A 17509-nucleotide genomic window follows, 5' to 3' on the forward strand; every position below is an offset into this window, starting at 1 on the left:
GTTATATGCATATGCTGACAAAATCAAAGCCCATCTCTGCATTTGGGCTGCAGGTTGGAACTGGGGACTTTGGATGGAGGATTGACATCAGGGGCGTATGGTCAGTAACTATGATAAACTTACAAGCAAACAAGTATTTGTGAAACTTCTTGACCCCACAAATCAATGCCAAAGCTTCTCTTTTGATCTGCGCATAATTCTGCTCACTGGCACTGAGAGTGTGTGAAGCAAAAGCAATTGGTCTCGCCTCCACATTATCTAATACATGAGAGATCACTGCCCCAACACCATACAGAGAGGCGTCACATGCTAGCTTGATTTCCTTAAATACGTCATAGTGAATTAACATGGTAATCTCTACCAACTGGCTTTTACACTCCTTGAATGCTGTGTCACGTTCTTTTAACCACTTTCACTGGACTTGTTTTTTCAACAGCTCATTCAGTGGATGTAATACTATAGCCAAAATTGGGAGGAACGTTCCATAAAATTCAGAAGACCCAAAAATGATCGAAGTTCAGAGACATTCTTGGGAGTGGGTGCATTTCTTATTGCATCCAGCTTTTCCTTGGTTGGATTTAAACCATCTTTGTGCCCTAACTACTCTGTGCTCTAAATACTCCACTGAGTTTTGAAACATCTCACACTTGTGAGCAGTCACTCATACTCCGTGCTTTTCTAGCCGTTTGAGCACTTCATTCAACATTTATCATGGATTTGCCTGATTGGTGCTAAAATGAGTATGTCACCTAAATAACAAACTACCCCTTCAATCCCTTGCAAAATTTGGTTCATCACCCCCTGGAATATGTCGGGGATGGAAGACACTCCAAATGGTAGGCAATTGAACTGATATTGGCCAAGGTGATTATTTATAGTCAAGCATGACTTGGACTCTTCATCTAACTCAAGTTGTAGGTAGGCGTTTGTTAGATCTAACTCTGAAAAGATCTGTCCACCTATCAGTATTGTGAACAAATCTTCTACATTTGACAAAGTATTGCACTCTAGAACCTAGTTTATGGTTACTTTATAATACAACTTTACAGTATCACCTGACATACAACAACAATGGGTATAGCCCAATTACTCAGATCTACCTTAGAGATAATATTCTCAGTTCCTGTTTTTTTTTAGTTCTTGCTTAACTTTCTCCTTGTTTACATATGGTACGGGACGTGGCTTGCAGTAAACTGGTGTCCTTCTGTACTCTGACACTCACCTTGAAGTCTTGGATCGGACTGCTTGTTTCGCTCGAAATTTACCTCGGATTATTAAGTTTTTCTGCAAAACGAAGAAACTAACAGTCCTTCCGTCAGGTAGATGCCAGTGTTGTAGTTGTACTGGAAGAGCTTGGCTGGAGACGCGGCTAGTTTTGGAGTGCAAGTCTTCAGCATGACAGCCATGATGTTGTCGGGCCCGTAGCCTTTGCTGTATCCAGTGCGCTCAGCCGTTTCTTGATATCACGTGGAGTGAATCGAATTGGCTGAAGACTGGCTTCTGTGATGGTGGGGACCTCAGGAGGAAGTCAATATGGATCATCCACTCGGCGCCTCTGGCTGAAGATGGTTGCAAATGATTCGGCCTTGTCTTTTGCACTAGCGTGCTGGGCTCCACCATCATTGAGGATGGGGATATTCATGGAGCCTCCTCCTCCAGTTAGTTGTTTACTTATCCACCACCATTCACGACTGGATGTGGCAGGATTGCAGAGCTTTGATCTGATCCATTGATTGTGGATCACTTAGCTCTGTCTATAGCATGCTGCTTTCATTGTTTAAGCATGCATGTAGTCCTGTGTTGCAGCTTCCCCAGGTTGGCACCTCATTTTTAGTTATGCCTGGTGCTGCTCCTGGCATGCTCTTCTGCACTCCTCATTGAACCAGGGTTGGTCCCCTGGCTTGATGGTAATGGTAGAGTGAGGGATATGCCAGGCCATGAGGTTACAGATTGGAGTACAATTCTGCTGCTGCTGATGGTCCACAGCACCTCATGGAGACCCAGTTTTGAGCTGCTAGAGCTGTTGTGAATCTATCCCATTTAGCACAGTGATAGTGCCACCAAATATTCTCAGTGTGAAGACAGGTCTTCGTCTCCACAAGGACTGTGTGGTGGTTACTGCTACCAGTGCTGTCATGGACAGATGCATCTGCGACAGGTAGACTGGTGAGGATGAGGTCAAGTAGGTTTTTCCCTTATGTGATGGATATTGAAGTCCCTCACCCAGAGTACATTCTGTGGCCTTGCTATAGTCTGTGGCCTTGGAAGTGCTTCTTCCAAGTGGTGTTAAACATGGAGGAGTACTGATTCATCAGCTGAGGGAGGGCAGTAGGTAGTAATCAGCCCGAGGTTTCCTTGATGATGCTTGACCTGAAGCTGTGAAACATCATGGGATTCGGAGTCAATGTTGAAGACTCCCAGGGCCACTCCCTCCCAATTGTATACCACTGTACCATCACCTCTGGTTTTTAGTGAGGAGGACTTTGCAGGATCGTACTTGGCTGGGTGTGCTGTTGTCGTGTCCGAAGTCGGTGCTGAGGTCGATACCAGGTGGTCAGTCCAGTTTGATTCTTATTATTGTTTCTTGTAGCGGTTTGTTACAAATGACTGGCTTGCTAGGCCATTTCAGAGGGTAGTTAAGAATCAACCACATTGCTGTGGATCTGGAGTTACATATAGGCCAGACTAGGTTAGGACAGCAGATTTCCTTCCCTAAAGGATATTAGTAAACCAGATGGGTTTTTACAACAATCAGATAGTTTCATGATCAACATTACTGATACTAGCTTTTTATTCCATATTTATTTAATTAACTGAATTTAAATTCCCTATCTGCCGTGGTGGGATTTGAACTCATTAGTCCAGGCCTCTAGATTATTAGTCCAGTAAAATAACCACTATGCTACTGTTCCTGTTGTTCCAGTTCCTGTTGTGACATCATTGCTGTTTTTTCCCTTCTCACTCTCTTCCCCAGAGCTGCTGTAGGCAGCGTGCACCTCCCCTTTAAGAGGTGCAGGCTAGCTTTAATTGGTGCAAAAATCACACGAACTTGGGCCCCCTGCTGAGCATTCAGCCACTCAGCAGTGCATTCAATACTGTGTTGAACACCGCAATCATACTAATCATCAGGCAGCCTGAAGTTAGCATGCTGCCTGAATTCCTTCGAATGGGCACGGGGTGATCATGCATCATGATCCCCGTGCCAGTTTTCGAGGAAAAATAATTTTTAGCCCACATTGTTTAACCCCCTCTGTATAATACAAGATAAGAATATAATGAATACACGGGGATAGAATTTAACTCTACCTGCCCGGCAAACACCAGGCGGGTAAGCAGTTAAAATCAACCGGGTGAATTACCGGCCAACGTCCTGCGCTATCTCACCGTTTCCTATTTTTACCGGTACTTCTGGAAGTTCGGCTAAGCCGACAGGGTCCCTATTTAAATATCCAATGACGTAATTGGGCCTTGATTTCAATTTTAACTCTGGCCTGACCGGGATGTTACTGTGACCTTCTCGCCATCAAAAGGCCTATCAGAGGAGGATCAGAATGAGAAAAGACCATTCAAGGTAAGTTTTCTTACTTTACTTTGTGGGGCCAGGAGGAGCAGAAGTGTTCATCCAGGCCCTGCAAGGAAATTTTAGATCTCCCTTGTCTCAGATCCCCTCTCCTCCCCTACCGCAAGGCACCACAAGAACCCCAGTCCCCACACTTGAGCTGACTACAGCCGGGCGGCCTACCGTCGCAGGCTGTCAGACGCTTCTCTTCTCGCCTGTTCCGGGTTTGGACTTGCCCGCAGCACATTAACAAGAACCAACAGTTAAAATTGGCATGGCTTCATTCTGCTGCAGAAATTAACTCAGCAGTAGTTTCCCACCGGAAACCCGCTGCGAGTAAAATCCCACCTATAGTGCTGTAGATATCTGAGTATCACATAAAGAATAAATGATAGTTGGAATGATTTACCAGGTGAAGAGGAACGACTACCTTCTCATTGCATAATAGTTTACCGAATGGTCTGAAAAACTGGCATGAAATTAATTTGATAAAGCAACTCAAATATCAGGAGCACCTTCCTTATTGTAATATTGACCCTCAAATACCAAACAAGCACAACATAATTTGAAATAAACATTTTGAAAAATGTAAATACTTTTACCGGAACAGGCGAGAAGCATATGACAGTCTGCGACGGTAGGCCGCCCGGCTGTAGTCAGCTGAAATGTGGGGACTGGGGTTCTTGTGGTGCCTTGCAGTAGGGGAGGAGAGGGGATCTGAGACAAGGGAGATCTACGCCCTTTTTTGGCGCCAAACCAGCACAGTAAGGATCCGATCACATGGGGGCCAATAAGTTGAGAAATTAACATGTAATTGGCTGGCTGCCTGTACTAATCATACTGTCCTTTGGCAGCCTGCTTAATAGGAGTCACTGACACCATTTAAAGGGGAGGTGCACTTTGGCTGCTGCAGATTAACAACTGATGTGCAAACTTGAACATTTCCAGAAACAGCTTGTGTGAGGGTCCCCAGGTTCTCAGATGTTGCACTGGGGGTCCTTGTAGAGGCGGTCAACAGGAGGAGCAAGGTGTTGTTCCTGCTGGGATAGGGAAGGCAGGGAGGTGGGGAAAAGTCTCAAGACAAGTGACCAGGCAGCCGTGGCAGAGGAGGTCAAACTCAGCAGCACTGCACCCAGAACCTGGCCACACTTCCTGTATGTCTCGGTCACGTGCAATTGGCGACACCAATTGATAGTTTCTGGACCCATTTTGCACCCAATCAACAGGAGCCCTTTTTGATTTTGCTTATCGGATCATTCTATTTTTCTTTCTATGCTCTCTTCTTACTCATTCTCATTTTTATTATTTTAACTTTATTTTCACTTATTTCTATCTATTATAATATCATCTGTCTCTTCTAACCATTTCTAACTTTAAAAATAACCTTTGAGGTAGAAACAATTTCAAAAAAACTGTTGGCTTTCTGGCCAATTGAAAGACCAAAGTCTTAAGGTTGATGTGATTACATCATTGACACAGTTTTAAAAGTGATTAAAGGTGTCGATTGTACCAGTATACTTGTCAGCAGACACTGGAGTACAACAGCAGACAGAACAGTAAACTTGTCTGCAATAATTGGATAGAGCTCGGTGAAACCTACAACAGTCTCCATGCTCAGTTGCTTCTCCGACACAGCAAGAATGGTGCACTGAGAAGATTTTAGCCAGTACCATCAGTCAACTTGAGATCTTTGTCAGCAACAGTCTCTGATGCCCGTTCACAATTTTGTTTAACTTCTGACACTTGCAGAAACTCATCACCATACCCAAAGGGAAATAAAAGAAAATCAGTTGTGGTGGAAAATGGGCTGCTGACTCGCTATCGGCCCATAGTGTAGTACTGCCGTTGACAATTTCACCCCCGCTGTCCCACAAGTGCGGCCATTTATACTAGAATTACACCGGCCTCAAGCTCAGCTTGTAGAAGGCTGGGAAAAATAATTCTAGAGCCCCCAGGATGTCTAGGGACTTACAGGAAAGGATTAAGAAAAAAAGGGACGCTTATGTCATATACCAACGGCTAAATACTTTAGGATCTTTAGAGGAATATAGGAAGTTAAGAGGCAAAATTAAAAAGGATATTAGGAATGCTAAGAGAGAGCACGTGAAATTCTTGGCCAGTAAAATTAAGGAAAACCCTAAGATGTTCTATAAATATATTAAGAGTAAGAAGATAACTAAAGAAAGGGTTGGGCCTATTAGAGACCATGAGGGCAATCTTTGTGTGAAGGCGGAAGATGTTGGTAGGGTTCTTAACGAATACTTTGCATCTGTTTTCACAAAGGAAATGGGTAATGCAGATACTGCTATCGAGGAGGAGTATGATATTCTGGATGAAATAAATATAGTGAAAGAGAAAGTATTAAGGGCTTTAGCAGCTTTGAAAATAGGTAAGTCCCTAGGCCCAGATGAAATGCATCCCAGGTTGTTGAGCGAAGTAAAAGAGGAAATAGCAGAGACCTTGACCATCATTTTCCAGTCCTCTTTGGATTGGGCATGGTGCCGGAGGATTGGAGGACTGCTAATTTAGTGCTCTTGTTTAAGAATGAAAAAGGGATAGGCCGAGTAATTACAGGCCTGTCAGCCTAGCCTCAGAGGTGGGAAAATTATTGTAAAAAATCCTGAAAGACAGGATAAATCTGTATTTGGAAAGGCAAGGATTAATTAGGGACAGTCAGCACGGATTTGTTAAGGGAAGATCGTGTTGACTAACCTGATTGAATTTTTTGAGGAGGTAACCAAGAGGGTCGATGAGGGTAGTGCATACAATGTAGTATATATGGACTTTAGCAAGACTTTTGATCAGGTCCCGCATGGTAGGCTGATCATGAGTGATACAGGGCAAAGTGGCAAGTTGGATCCAAAATTGGCTTGGAGGTAGGGAGCAAAGGGTAATGATTGATGGATGTTTTGTAACTGGAAGGATTTTTCCAGTGGGGTTCCGCAGGGTCCCTTGCTTTTTGCGGTATATATCAACAATTTAGATTTGAATATAGGGAGTATGATTAAGAAGTTTGCAGACAACACTAAAATTGGCTGTGTGGTTGATAATGAAGAGGAAAGTCATGGGCTGCAGAAGGATATCACTTTACTGGTCAGGTGGGCAGAGCAGTGGCAAATGGAATTTAATTCAGAAAAGTGTGAGGTGATGCACTTTGGAAGGGCTAATAAGGAACGGGTATACACATTAAGTGGTGGGCCACTTAATAGTGTAGATGAACAAAAGGACCTTGGAGTGCTTGTCCACAGATCCCTGAAAGTAGCAGGCCAGGTGGATAAGGTGGTTAAGAAGGCATACGGAATGCTTGCCTTTATTGGCCAAGGCATAGAATATAAAAGCAGGGAGGTTATGCTTAAACTGCGTGAAGTTCTGGTCACTGTATTATAGGAAGGACGTGATTGCACTAGAGAGGGTGCAGAGGAGATTTACTAGGATGCTGCCTGGAATGGAGAATCTTAGTTATGAGGACAGATTGGATAGGCTGGGTTTGTTCTCATTGGAACAGAGGAGGATGAGAGGAGACCTCATTGAGGTGTACAAAATATTGAGGGGCCTGGACATAGTGGATAGTAAAGGCCTATTTCCATTGGTGGAGGGGTCTATTACAAGGTGGCATAGTTTTAAGGTGGTTGATGAAAGGTTTTGAGGGGGGCTTCTTTACGCAGAGGGTTGTGGGGATCTGGAACTCGTTGCCTGGAAGAGTGGTGGATGCAGAAACCCTCATCACTTTTAAGAGATGGTTGGATGGGCACTTAAAGTGCAGTAACCTACAGGGTTACGGACCTAGAGCTGGTAATTGGGATTAGACTGGATGACCTTTTGTTGGATGGTGCAGTTATAATAGTAAAGACCATTAGGGAATAGAATATAGCCAGGGTGATCTCCTGGACTAGTTTCGATCGCCTGGATGGGGCGAAGAGCAATTTTCCCAGATTTTTTCTCCCTAAATTGACCTGGGTTTTTATCTGTTTTTTGCCTCTCCCAGGAGATCACGTGGCTTTGGTTGGGGTGGAGTGCAGAATGTTTCAGTATAAGGGGTGTCGCAGTTGTGTGAGGCGAACTGGTTGGGCTGTGTGCTCTTTGCCTTTCCGTCATTGTTCATAGGTTTATATGTAACCTTTAGGGCTGCTGATCAAGGGCCGTGCGGCTCTTTGTTGGCTGGCGCAGACACGATGGGCCGAAATGGCCCCCTTCTGCGCTGTAAATTTCTATGTTTCTATGTTTCTAAGAGAGGGGTGAGTTACCTGCATGGCCTGTCAAGCCAGAAAGTGAGTGAGTAAGTGAAGGAAGTGCATCCGAGAGGGCGCGGAGCACCTCGAGTCTCATCGCCGAGAGCATGCAGAAACCAAGTGCAGGCAGCGGAAGGAGCATGCGACAAACCACTGCCATCCACCCTTTCCTGAATGACTGTCTGTCCCACCTGTGACAGAGACTGTAATTCCTGTATTGGTCTGCTCAGTCACCTAAGAACTCACTTTTAGAGTGGAAGCAAGTCTTCCTCGATTTCGAGGGACTGCCTATGATGATGATGATGATGACAAGTTCACAGCTTTGACTATCCATAAATTTTGAAACATCACCTTTGACTGAAGTAATTCAAGAAATCTTCTCAGCAATGCCACTAAGAAAGGATTCTGCGAGCTACTTTACAGCAGTTTCAGGCAGGGAAATCTTTTGCTACACACGTTCTGTGGTAAAGCGTTTACCATAGAGTTCACTAATGCCAATCCCATAAATAGACTTATGATAGAGGCAGATCATAAACAGAAGAGGAAATATGCAGGATAAGGTGACACTAAAGGAGAAGGCGGTCAACTAGGAGATACCTTTCCACAAGACTATACAGATCACACTGCTCCCTCGATAACACCTGTTTGAGGAGGTAATGGTTCAGTAAGGAGGTGTAGAAGGAACTCTGCCTCCTGTTGCAAGTTGACCTTTAATAATCCTCTCCAACATAAAAGTCAAGGGGCTGGATTTTCATCATTTAGCCCTCCAATTGGTTTTCCAGTGGTATTTCGGTGCTATTTAAAAATTGAGTTTTTTTTAACCGAAATACCACTCTCACTCAAAAGACGCAATTTTCATCAAATAAAACTGGTGGTAGGACTAACTTTATATCATTCTTATTTTTCAACATGTAACACTGAAAGTAAAATGGGTGGTATTTTTGTGCATGCGTCATCAGTACCCGCCCGCTCCTCCTCTCCCAGACATGGCCTTATCTTGGGCCGCTCGCTCCTCCTCTACCCGCCGCCTGTGCTCTCTCCAAGATCGGGGTGGCATGTTCTCCCCAAGTTCCCCCAATCTCCCACCCCCACCACCTATACCAGATGCTTACGAAGCCCACCCGCCGGGTGCGTTGCTCCCCTGCACCCTTGCTCACTCAGTCCTTTTAGCCAGCTGGCCTGGCCCATCCACATCCACGGCATTCCTTGGAGGATGGGGACATGGAGCATGGGACACATTGGGATATGGGGCTGTGGGGATATAGGGCCTTGGGGACACCGTGGGGATATGGGACACTGTGGGGACATGGGGACACTGTGGGGATATGGGGACACTGTGGGGATATGGGGACACTGTGAGGATATGGGGACACTGTGGGGATATGGGACACTGTGGGGATATGGGACACTGTGGGGATATGGGGACACTGTGGGGATATGGGGACACTGTGGGGTCACGGGGACACTGTGAGGATATGGGGACACTGTGGGGACACAGGGGGGATATGGGGACACTGTGGGGATATGGGGACACTGTGAGGATATGGGACACTGTGGGGATATGGGGACACTGTGGGGACACGGGGACACTGTGAGGATATGGGGACACTGTGGGGACACAGGGACACTGTGAGGATATGGGGACACTGTGGGGATATGGGGACACTGTGAGGATATGGGGATATGGGGATACTGTGGGGATATGGGGACACTGTGGGGATACGGGGACACTGTGGGGATATGGGGACACTGTGAGGATATGGGACACTGTGAGGATATGGGGACACTGTGGGGATATGGGGACACTGTGGGGACACGGGGACATTGTGGGGTTATAGGGACACTGTGGGGATATGGGGACACTGTGGGGATATGGGGACACTGTGGGGATATGGGTACACTGTGAGGATATGGGGACACTGTGGGGATATGGGGACACTGTGGGGATATGGGGACACTGTGGGGATATGGGACACTGTGGGGATATGGGGACACTGTGGGGATATGGGGACACTGTGGGGATACGGGGACACTGTGAGGATACGGGGACACTGTGGGGATGTGGGGACACTGTGGAGATGTGGGGACACTGTGGGGATATGGGGACACTGTGGGGATGTGGGGACACTGTGGAGATGTGGGGACACTGTGGGGATGTGGGGATATTGTGGGGATATGGGGAAACTGTGGGGATATGGGGACACTGTGGGGACACGGGGACACTGTGGGGATACGGGGACACTGTGAGGATACGGGGACACTGTGGGGATATGGGGACACTGTGGGGATGTGGGGACACTGTGGGGATGTGGGGACACTGTGGGGATGTGGGGATATTGTGGGGATATGGGGACACTGTGGGGATATGGGGACACTGTGGGGACACGGGGACACTGTGGGGATATGGGGACACTGTGGGGATATGGGGACACTGTGGGCACACTGTGGGGATATGGGGACACTGTGGGGGATATGGGGACACTGTGGGGACACGGGGACACTGTGAGGATATGGGGACACTGTGAGGATATGGGGACACTGTGGGGATATGGGGACACTGTGAGGATATGGGGACACTGTGGGGATATGGGGACACTGTGGGGATATGGGGACACTGTGGGGATATGGGGACACTGTGAGGATATGGGGACACTGTGGGGATATGGGGACACTGTGGGGATATGGGGACACTGTGAGGATATGGGGACTGTGGGGATATGGGGACAATGTGAGGATATGGGGACACTGTGGGGATATGGGGACACTGTGGGGATATGGGGACACTGTGGGGATAGGGGGACACTGTGGGGATATGGGGACACTGTGGGGATATGGGGACACTGTGAGGATATGCGGACACTGTGGGGATATGGGGACACAGTGGGGATATGGGGACACTGTGGGGATATGGGGACACTGTGGGGATATAGGGACACTGAGAGGATATGGGGACACTGTGGGGATGTGGGGACACTGTGGGGATATGGGGACACTGTGAGGATATGGGACACTGTGAGGATATGGGGACACTGTGGGGATATGGGGACACTGTGGGGACACGGGGACATTGTGGGGTTATAGGGACACTGTGGGGATATGGGGACACTGTGGGGATATGGGGACACTGTGGGGATGTGGGGACACTGTGGGGATATGGGGACACTGTGGGGACACGGGGACACTGTGGGGATATGGGGACACTGTGAGGATATGGGGACACTGTGGGGATGTGGGACACGGTGAGGATATGGGGACACTGTGGGGATACGGGGACACTGTGGGGATATGGGGACACTGTGGGGATATGGGGACACTGTGGGGATATGGGGACACTGTGGGGATGTGGCGACACTGTGGGGATGTGGGGACACTGTGGGGATATGGGGACACTGTGGGGATGTGGGGACACTGTGGGGATATGGGGACACTGTGGGGACACGGGGACACTGTGGGGATATGGGGACACTGTGAGGATATGGGGACACTGTGGGGATATGGGGACACTGTGGGGATATGGGGACACTGTGGGGATATGTGGACACTGTGGGGACACTGTGGGGATATGGGGACACTGTGGGGATATGGGGACACTGTGGGGACACGGGGACACTGTGACGATATGGGGACACTGAGGATACGGGGACACTGTGGGGATATGGGGACACTGTCAGGATATGGGGACACTGTGGGGATATGGGGACACTGTGGGGATATGGGGACACTGTGAGGATATGGGGACACTGTGGGGATATGGGGACACTGTGGGGATATGGGGACACTGTGGGGATATGATGACACTGTGGGGATAGGGGGACACTGTGGGGATATGGGGACACTGTGAGGATATGGGGACACTGTGAGGATACGGGGACACTGTGGGGATATGGGGACACTGTGGGGATATGGGGACACTGTGAGGATATGGGGACACTGTGGGGATATGGGGACACTGTGAGGATATGGGGACACTGTGGGGATATGGGGACACTGTGGGGATATGTGGACACTGTGGGGACACTGTGGGGATATGGGGACACTGTGGGGATATGGGGACACTGTGGGGACACGGGGACACTGTGACGATATGGGGACACTGAGGATACGGGGACACTGTGGGGATATGGGGACACTGTCAGGATATGGGGACACTGTGGGGATATGGGGACACTGTGGGGATATGGGGACACTGTGGGGATATGGGGACACTGTGAGGATATGGGGACACTGTGGGGATATGGGGACACTGTGGGGATATGGGGACACTGTGGGGATATGATGACACTGTGGGGATAGGGGGACACTGTGGGGATATGGGGACACTGTGAGGATATGGGGACACTGTGAGGATACGGGGACACTGTGGGGATATGGGGACACTGTGGGGATATGGGGACACTGTGAGGATATGGGGACACTGTGGGGACACGGGGACACTGTGAGGATATGGGGACACTGTGAGGATATGGGGACACTGTGAGGATATGGGGACACTGTGGGGATATGGGACACTGTGGGGATATGGGGACACTGTGAGGATATGGGACACTGTGAGGATATGGGGACACTGTGGGGATATGGGGACACTGTGAGGATATGGGGACACTGTGGGGATATGGGGACACTCTGAGGATATGGGGACACTGTGGGGATATGGGGACACTGTGGGGATGTGGGACACTGTGAGGATATGGGGACACTGTGGGGATACGGGGACACTGTGGGGATATGGGGACACTGTGGGGATATGGGACACTGTGAGGATATGGGGACACTGTGGGGATATGGGGACACTGTGAGGATATGGGGACACTGTGGGGATATGGGGACACTGTGGGGATATGTGGACACTGTGGGGACACTGTGGGGATATGGGGACACTGTGGGGATATGGGGACACTGTGGGGATATGGGGACACTGTGGGGATATGTGGACACTGTGGGGACACTGTGGGGATATGGGGACACTGTGAGGATATGGGGACACTGTGGGGATATGGGGACACTCTGAGGATATGGGGACACTGTGGGGATATGGGGACACTGTGGGGATGTGGGACACTGTGAGGATATGGGGACACTGTGGGGATACGGGGACACTGTGGGGATATGGGGACACTGTGGGGATATGGGACACTGTGAGGATATGGGGACACTGTGGGGATATGGGGACACTGTGAGGATATGGGGACACTGTGGGGATATGGGGACACTGTGGGGATATGTGGACACTGTGGGGACACTGTGGGGATATGGGGACACTGTGGGGATATGGGGACACTGTGGGGACACGGGGACACTGTGACGATATGGGGACACTGAGGATACGGGGACACTGTGGGGATATGGGGACACTGTCAGGATATGGGGACACTGTGGGGATATGGGGACACTGTGGGGATATGGGGACACTGTGGGGATATGGGGACACTGTGAGGATATGGGGACACTGTGGGGATATGGGGACACTGTGGGGATATGGGGACACTGTGGGGATATGATGACACTGTGAGGATAGGGGGACACTGTGGGGATATGGGGACACTGTGAGGATATGGGGACACTGTGAGGATATGGGGACACTGTGGGGATATGGGGACACTGTGGGGATATGGGGACACTGTGGGGATATGGGGACACTGTGAGGATATGGGGATACTGTGGGGATATGGGGACAATGTGACGATATGGGGACACTGTGGGGATATGGGGACACTGTGGGGATATGGGGACACTGTGGGGATAGGGGGACACTGTGGGGATATGGGGACACTGTGGGGATATGGGGACACTGTGAGGATATGGGGACACTGTGGGGATGTGGGGACACTGTGGGGATATGGGGACACTGTGAGGATATGGGACACTGTGAGGATATGGGGACACTGTGGGGATATGGGGACACTGTGGGGACACGGGGACATTGTGGGGTTATAGGGACACTGTGGGGATATGGGGACACTGTGGGGATATGGGGACACTGTGGGGTTATGGGGACACTGTGAGGATATGGGGACACTGTGGGGATATGGGGACACTGTGAGGATATGGGGACACTGTGGGGATATGGGGACACTGTGGGGATGTGGGACACTGTGAGGATATGGGGACACTGTGGGGATACGGGGACACTGTGGGGATATGGGGACACTGTGGGGATATGGGGACACTGTGGGGATGTGGGGACACTGTGGGGATGTGGGGACACTGTGGGGATATGGGGACACTGTGGGGATGTGGGGACACTGTGGGGATATGGGGACACTGTGGGGACACGGGGACACTGTGGGGATATGGGGACACTGTGGGGATATGTGGACACTGTGGGGACACTGTGGGGATATGGGGACACTGTGGGGATATGGGGACACTGTGGGGACACGGGGACACTGTGAGGATATGGGGACACTGTGAGGATACGGGGACACTGTGGGGATATGGGGACACTGTCAGGATATGGGGACATTGTGGGGATATGGGGACACTGTGGGGATATGGGGACACTGTGGGATATGGGGACACTGTGGGGATATGGGGACACTGTGGGGATATGATGACACTGTGGGGATAGGGGGACACTGTGGGGATATGGGGACACTGTGAGGATATGGGGACACTGTGAGGATACGGGGACACTGTGGGGATATGGGGACACTGTGGGGATATGGGGACACTGTGAGGATATGGGGACACTGTGGGGATATGGGACACTGTGGGGATATGGGGACACTGTGAGGATATGGGACACTGTGAGGATATGGGGACACTGTGGGGATATGGGGACACTGTGGGGATATAGGGACACTGTGGGGATATGGGGACACTGTGGGGATATGGGGACACTGTGAGGATATGGGGGCACTGTGGGGATATGGGGGCACTGTGAGGATATGGGGACACTGTGGGGATATGGGGACACTGTGGGGATATGGGGACTCTGTGGGGACACGGGGACACTGTGAGGATATAGGGACACTGTGAGGATATGGGGACACTGTGGGGATATGGGGACACTGTGGGGATATGGGGACACTGTGAGGATATGGGGATACTATGGGGATATGGGGACAATGTGACGATATGGGGACACTGTGGGGATATGGGGACACTGTGGGGATATGGGGACACTGTGGGGATAGGGGGACACTGTGGGGATATGGGGACACTGTGGGGATATGGGGACACTGTGAGGATATGGGGACACTGTGGGGATGCGGGGTCACTGTGGGGATATGGGTACACTGTGAGGATATGGGACACTGTGAGGATATGGGGACACTGTGGGGATATGGGGACACTGTGGGGACACGGGGACCTTGTGGGGTTATAGGGACACTGTGGGGATATGGGGACACTGTGGGGATATGGGGACACTGTGGGGTTATGGGGACACTGTGAGGATATGGGGACACTGTGGGGATATGGGGACACTGTGAGGATATGGGGACACTGTGGGGATATGGGGACACTGTGGGGATGTGGGACACTGTGAGGATATTGGGACACTGTGGGGATACGGGGACACTGTGGGGATATGGGGACACTGTGGGGATATGGGGACACTGTGGGGATATGGGGACACTGTGGGGATGTGGGGACACTGTGGGGATGTGGGGACACTGTGGGGATATGGGGACACTGTGGGGATGTGGGGACACTTTGGGGATATGGGGACACTGTGGGGACACGGGGACACTGTGGGGATATGGGGACACTGTGGGGATATGTGGACACTGTGGGGACACTGTGGGGATATGGGGACACTGTGGGGATATGGGGACACTGTGGGGACACGGGGACACTGTGAGGATATGGGGACACTGTGAGGATACGGGGACACTGTGGGGATATGGGGACACTGTGGGGATATAGGGACACTGTGGGGATATGGGGACACTGTGGGGATATGGGGACACTGTGAGGATATGGGGGCACTGTGGGGATATGGGGACACTGTGAGGATATGGGGACACTGTGGGGATATGGGGACACTGTGGGGATATCGGGACACTGTGAGGATATGGGGACACTGTGGGGATATGGGACACTGTGGGGATATGGGGACACTGTGGAGATATGGGGACACTGTGGGGATATGGGGACACTGTGAGGATATGGGGATACTGTGGGGATATGGGGACAATGTGACGATATGGGGACACTGTGGGGATATGGGGACACTGTGGGGATATGGGGACACTGTGGGGATAGGGGGACACTGTGGGGATATGGGGACACTGTGGGGATATGGGGACACTGTGAGGATATGGGGACACTGTGGGGATGTGGGGACACTGTGGGGATATGGGGACACTGTGAGGATATGGGACACTGTGAGGATATGGGGACACTGTGGGGATATGGGGACACTGTGGGGACACGGGGACATTGTGGGGTTATAGGGACACTGTGGGGATATGGGGACACTGTGGGGATATGGGGACACTGTGGGGTTATGGGGACACTGTGAGGATATGGGGACACTGTGGGGATATGGGGACACTGTGAGGATATGGGGACACTGTGGGGATATGGGGACACTGTGGGGATGTGGGACACTGTGAGGATATGGGGACACTGTGGGGATACGGGGACACTGTGGGGATATGGGGACACTGTGGGGATATGGGGACACTGTGGGGATGTGGGGACACTGTGGGGATGTGGGGACACTGTGGGGATATGGGGACACTGTGGGGATGTGGGGACACTGTGGGGATATGGGGACACTGTGGGGACACGGGGACACTGTGGGGATATGGGGACACTGTGGGGATATGTGGACACTGTGGGGACACTGTGGGGATATGGGGACACTGTGGGGATAGGGGGACACTGTGGGGATATGGGGACACTGTGGGGATATGGCGACACTGTGAGGATATGGGGACACTGTGGGGATGTGGGGACACTGTGGGGATATGGGGACACTGTGGGGATATGGGGACACTGTGGGGACACGGGGACACTGTGAGGATATGGGGACACTGTGAGGATACGGGGACACTGTGGGGATATGGGGACACTGTCAGGATATGGGGACATTGTGGGGATATGGGGACACTGTGGGGATATGGGGACACTGTGGGATATGGGGACACTGTGGGGATATGGGGACACTGTGGGGATATGATGACACTGTGGGGATAGGGGGACACTGTGGGGATATGGGGACACTGTGAGGATATGGGGACACTGTGAGGATACGGGGACACTGTGGGGATATGGGGACACTGTGGGGATATGGGGACACTGTGAGGATATGGGGACACTGTGGGGATATGGGACACTGTGGGGATATGGGGACACTGAGGATATGGGACACTGTGAGGATATGGGGACACTGTGGGGATATGGGGACACTGTGGGGATATAGGGACACTGTGGGGATATGGGGACACTGTGGGGATATGGGGACACTGTGAGGATATGGGGACACTGTGAGGATATGGGGGCACTGTGGGGATATGGGGACACTGTGAGGATATGGGGACACTGTGGGGATATGGGGACACTGTGGGGATATGGGGACTCTGTGGGGACACGGGGACACTGTGAGGATATAGGGACACTGTGAGGATATTGGGACACTGTGGGGATATGGGGACACTGTGGGGATATGGGGATACTGTGGGGATATGGGGACAATGTGACGATATGGGGACACTGTGGGGATATGGGGACACTGTGGGGATATGGGGACACATTGGGGATAGGGGGACAC

Source organism: Pristiophorus japonicus, chromosome 15 (assembly GCF_044704955.1).
Source record: "Pristiophorus japonicus isolate sPriJap1 chromosome 15, sPriJap1.hap1, whole genome shotgun sequence".
NCBI classification, from domain to species: Eukaryota; Metazoa; Chordata; class Chondrichthyes; family Pristiophoridae; genus Pristiophorus; species Pristiophorus japonicus.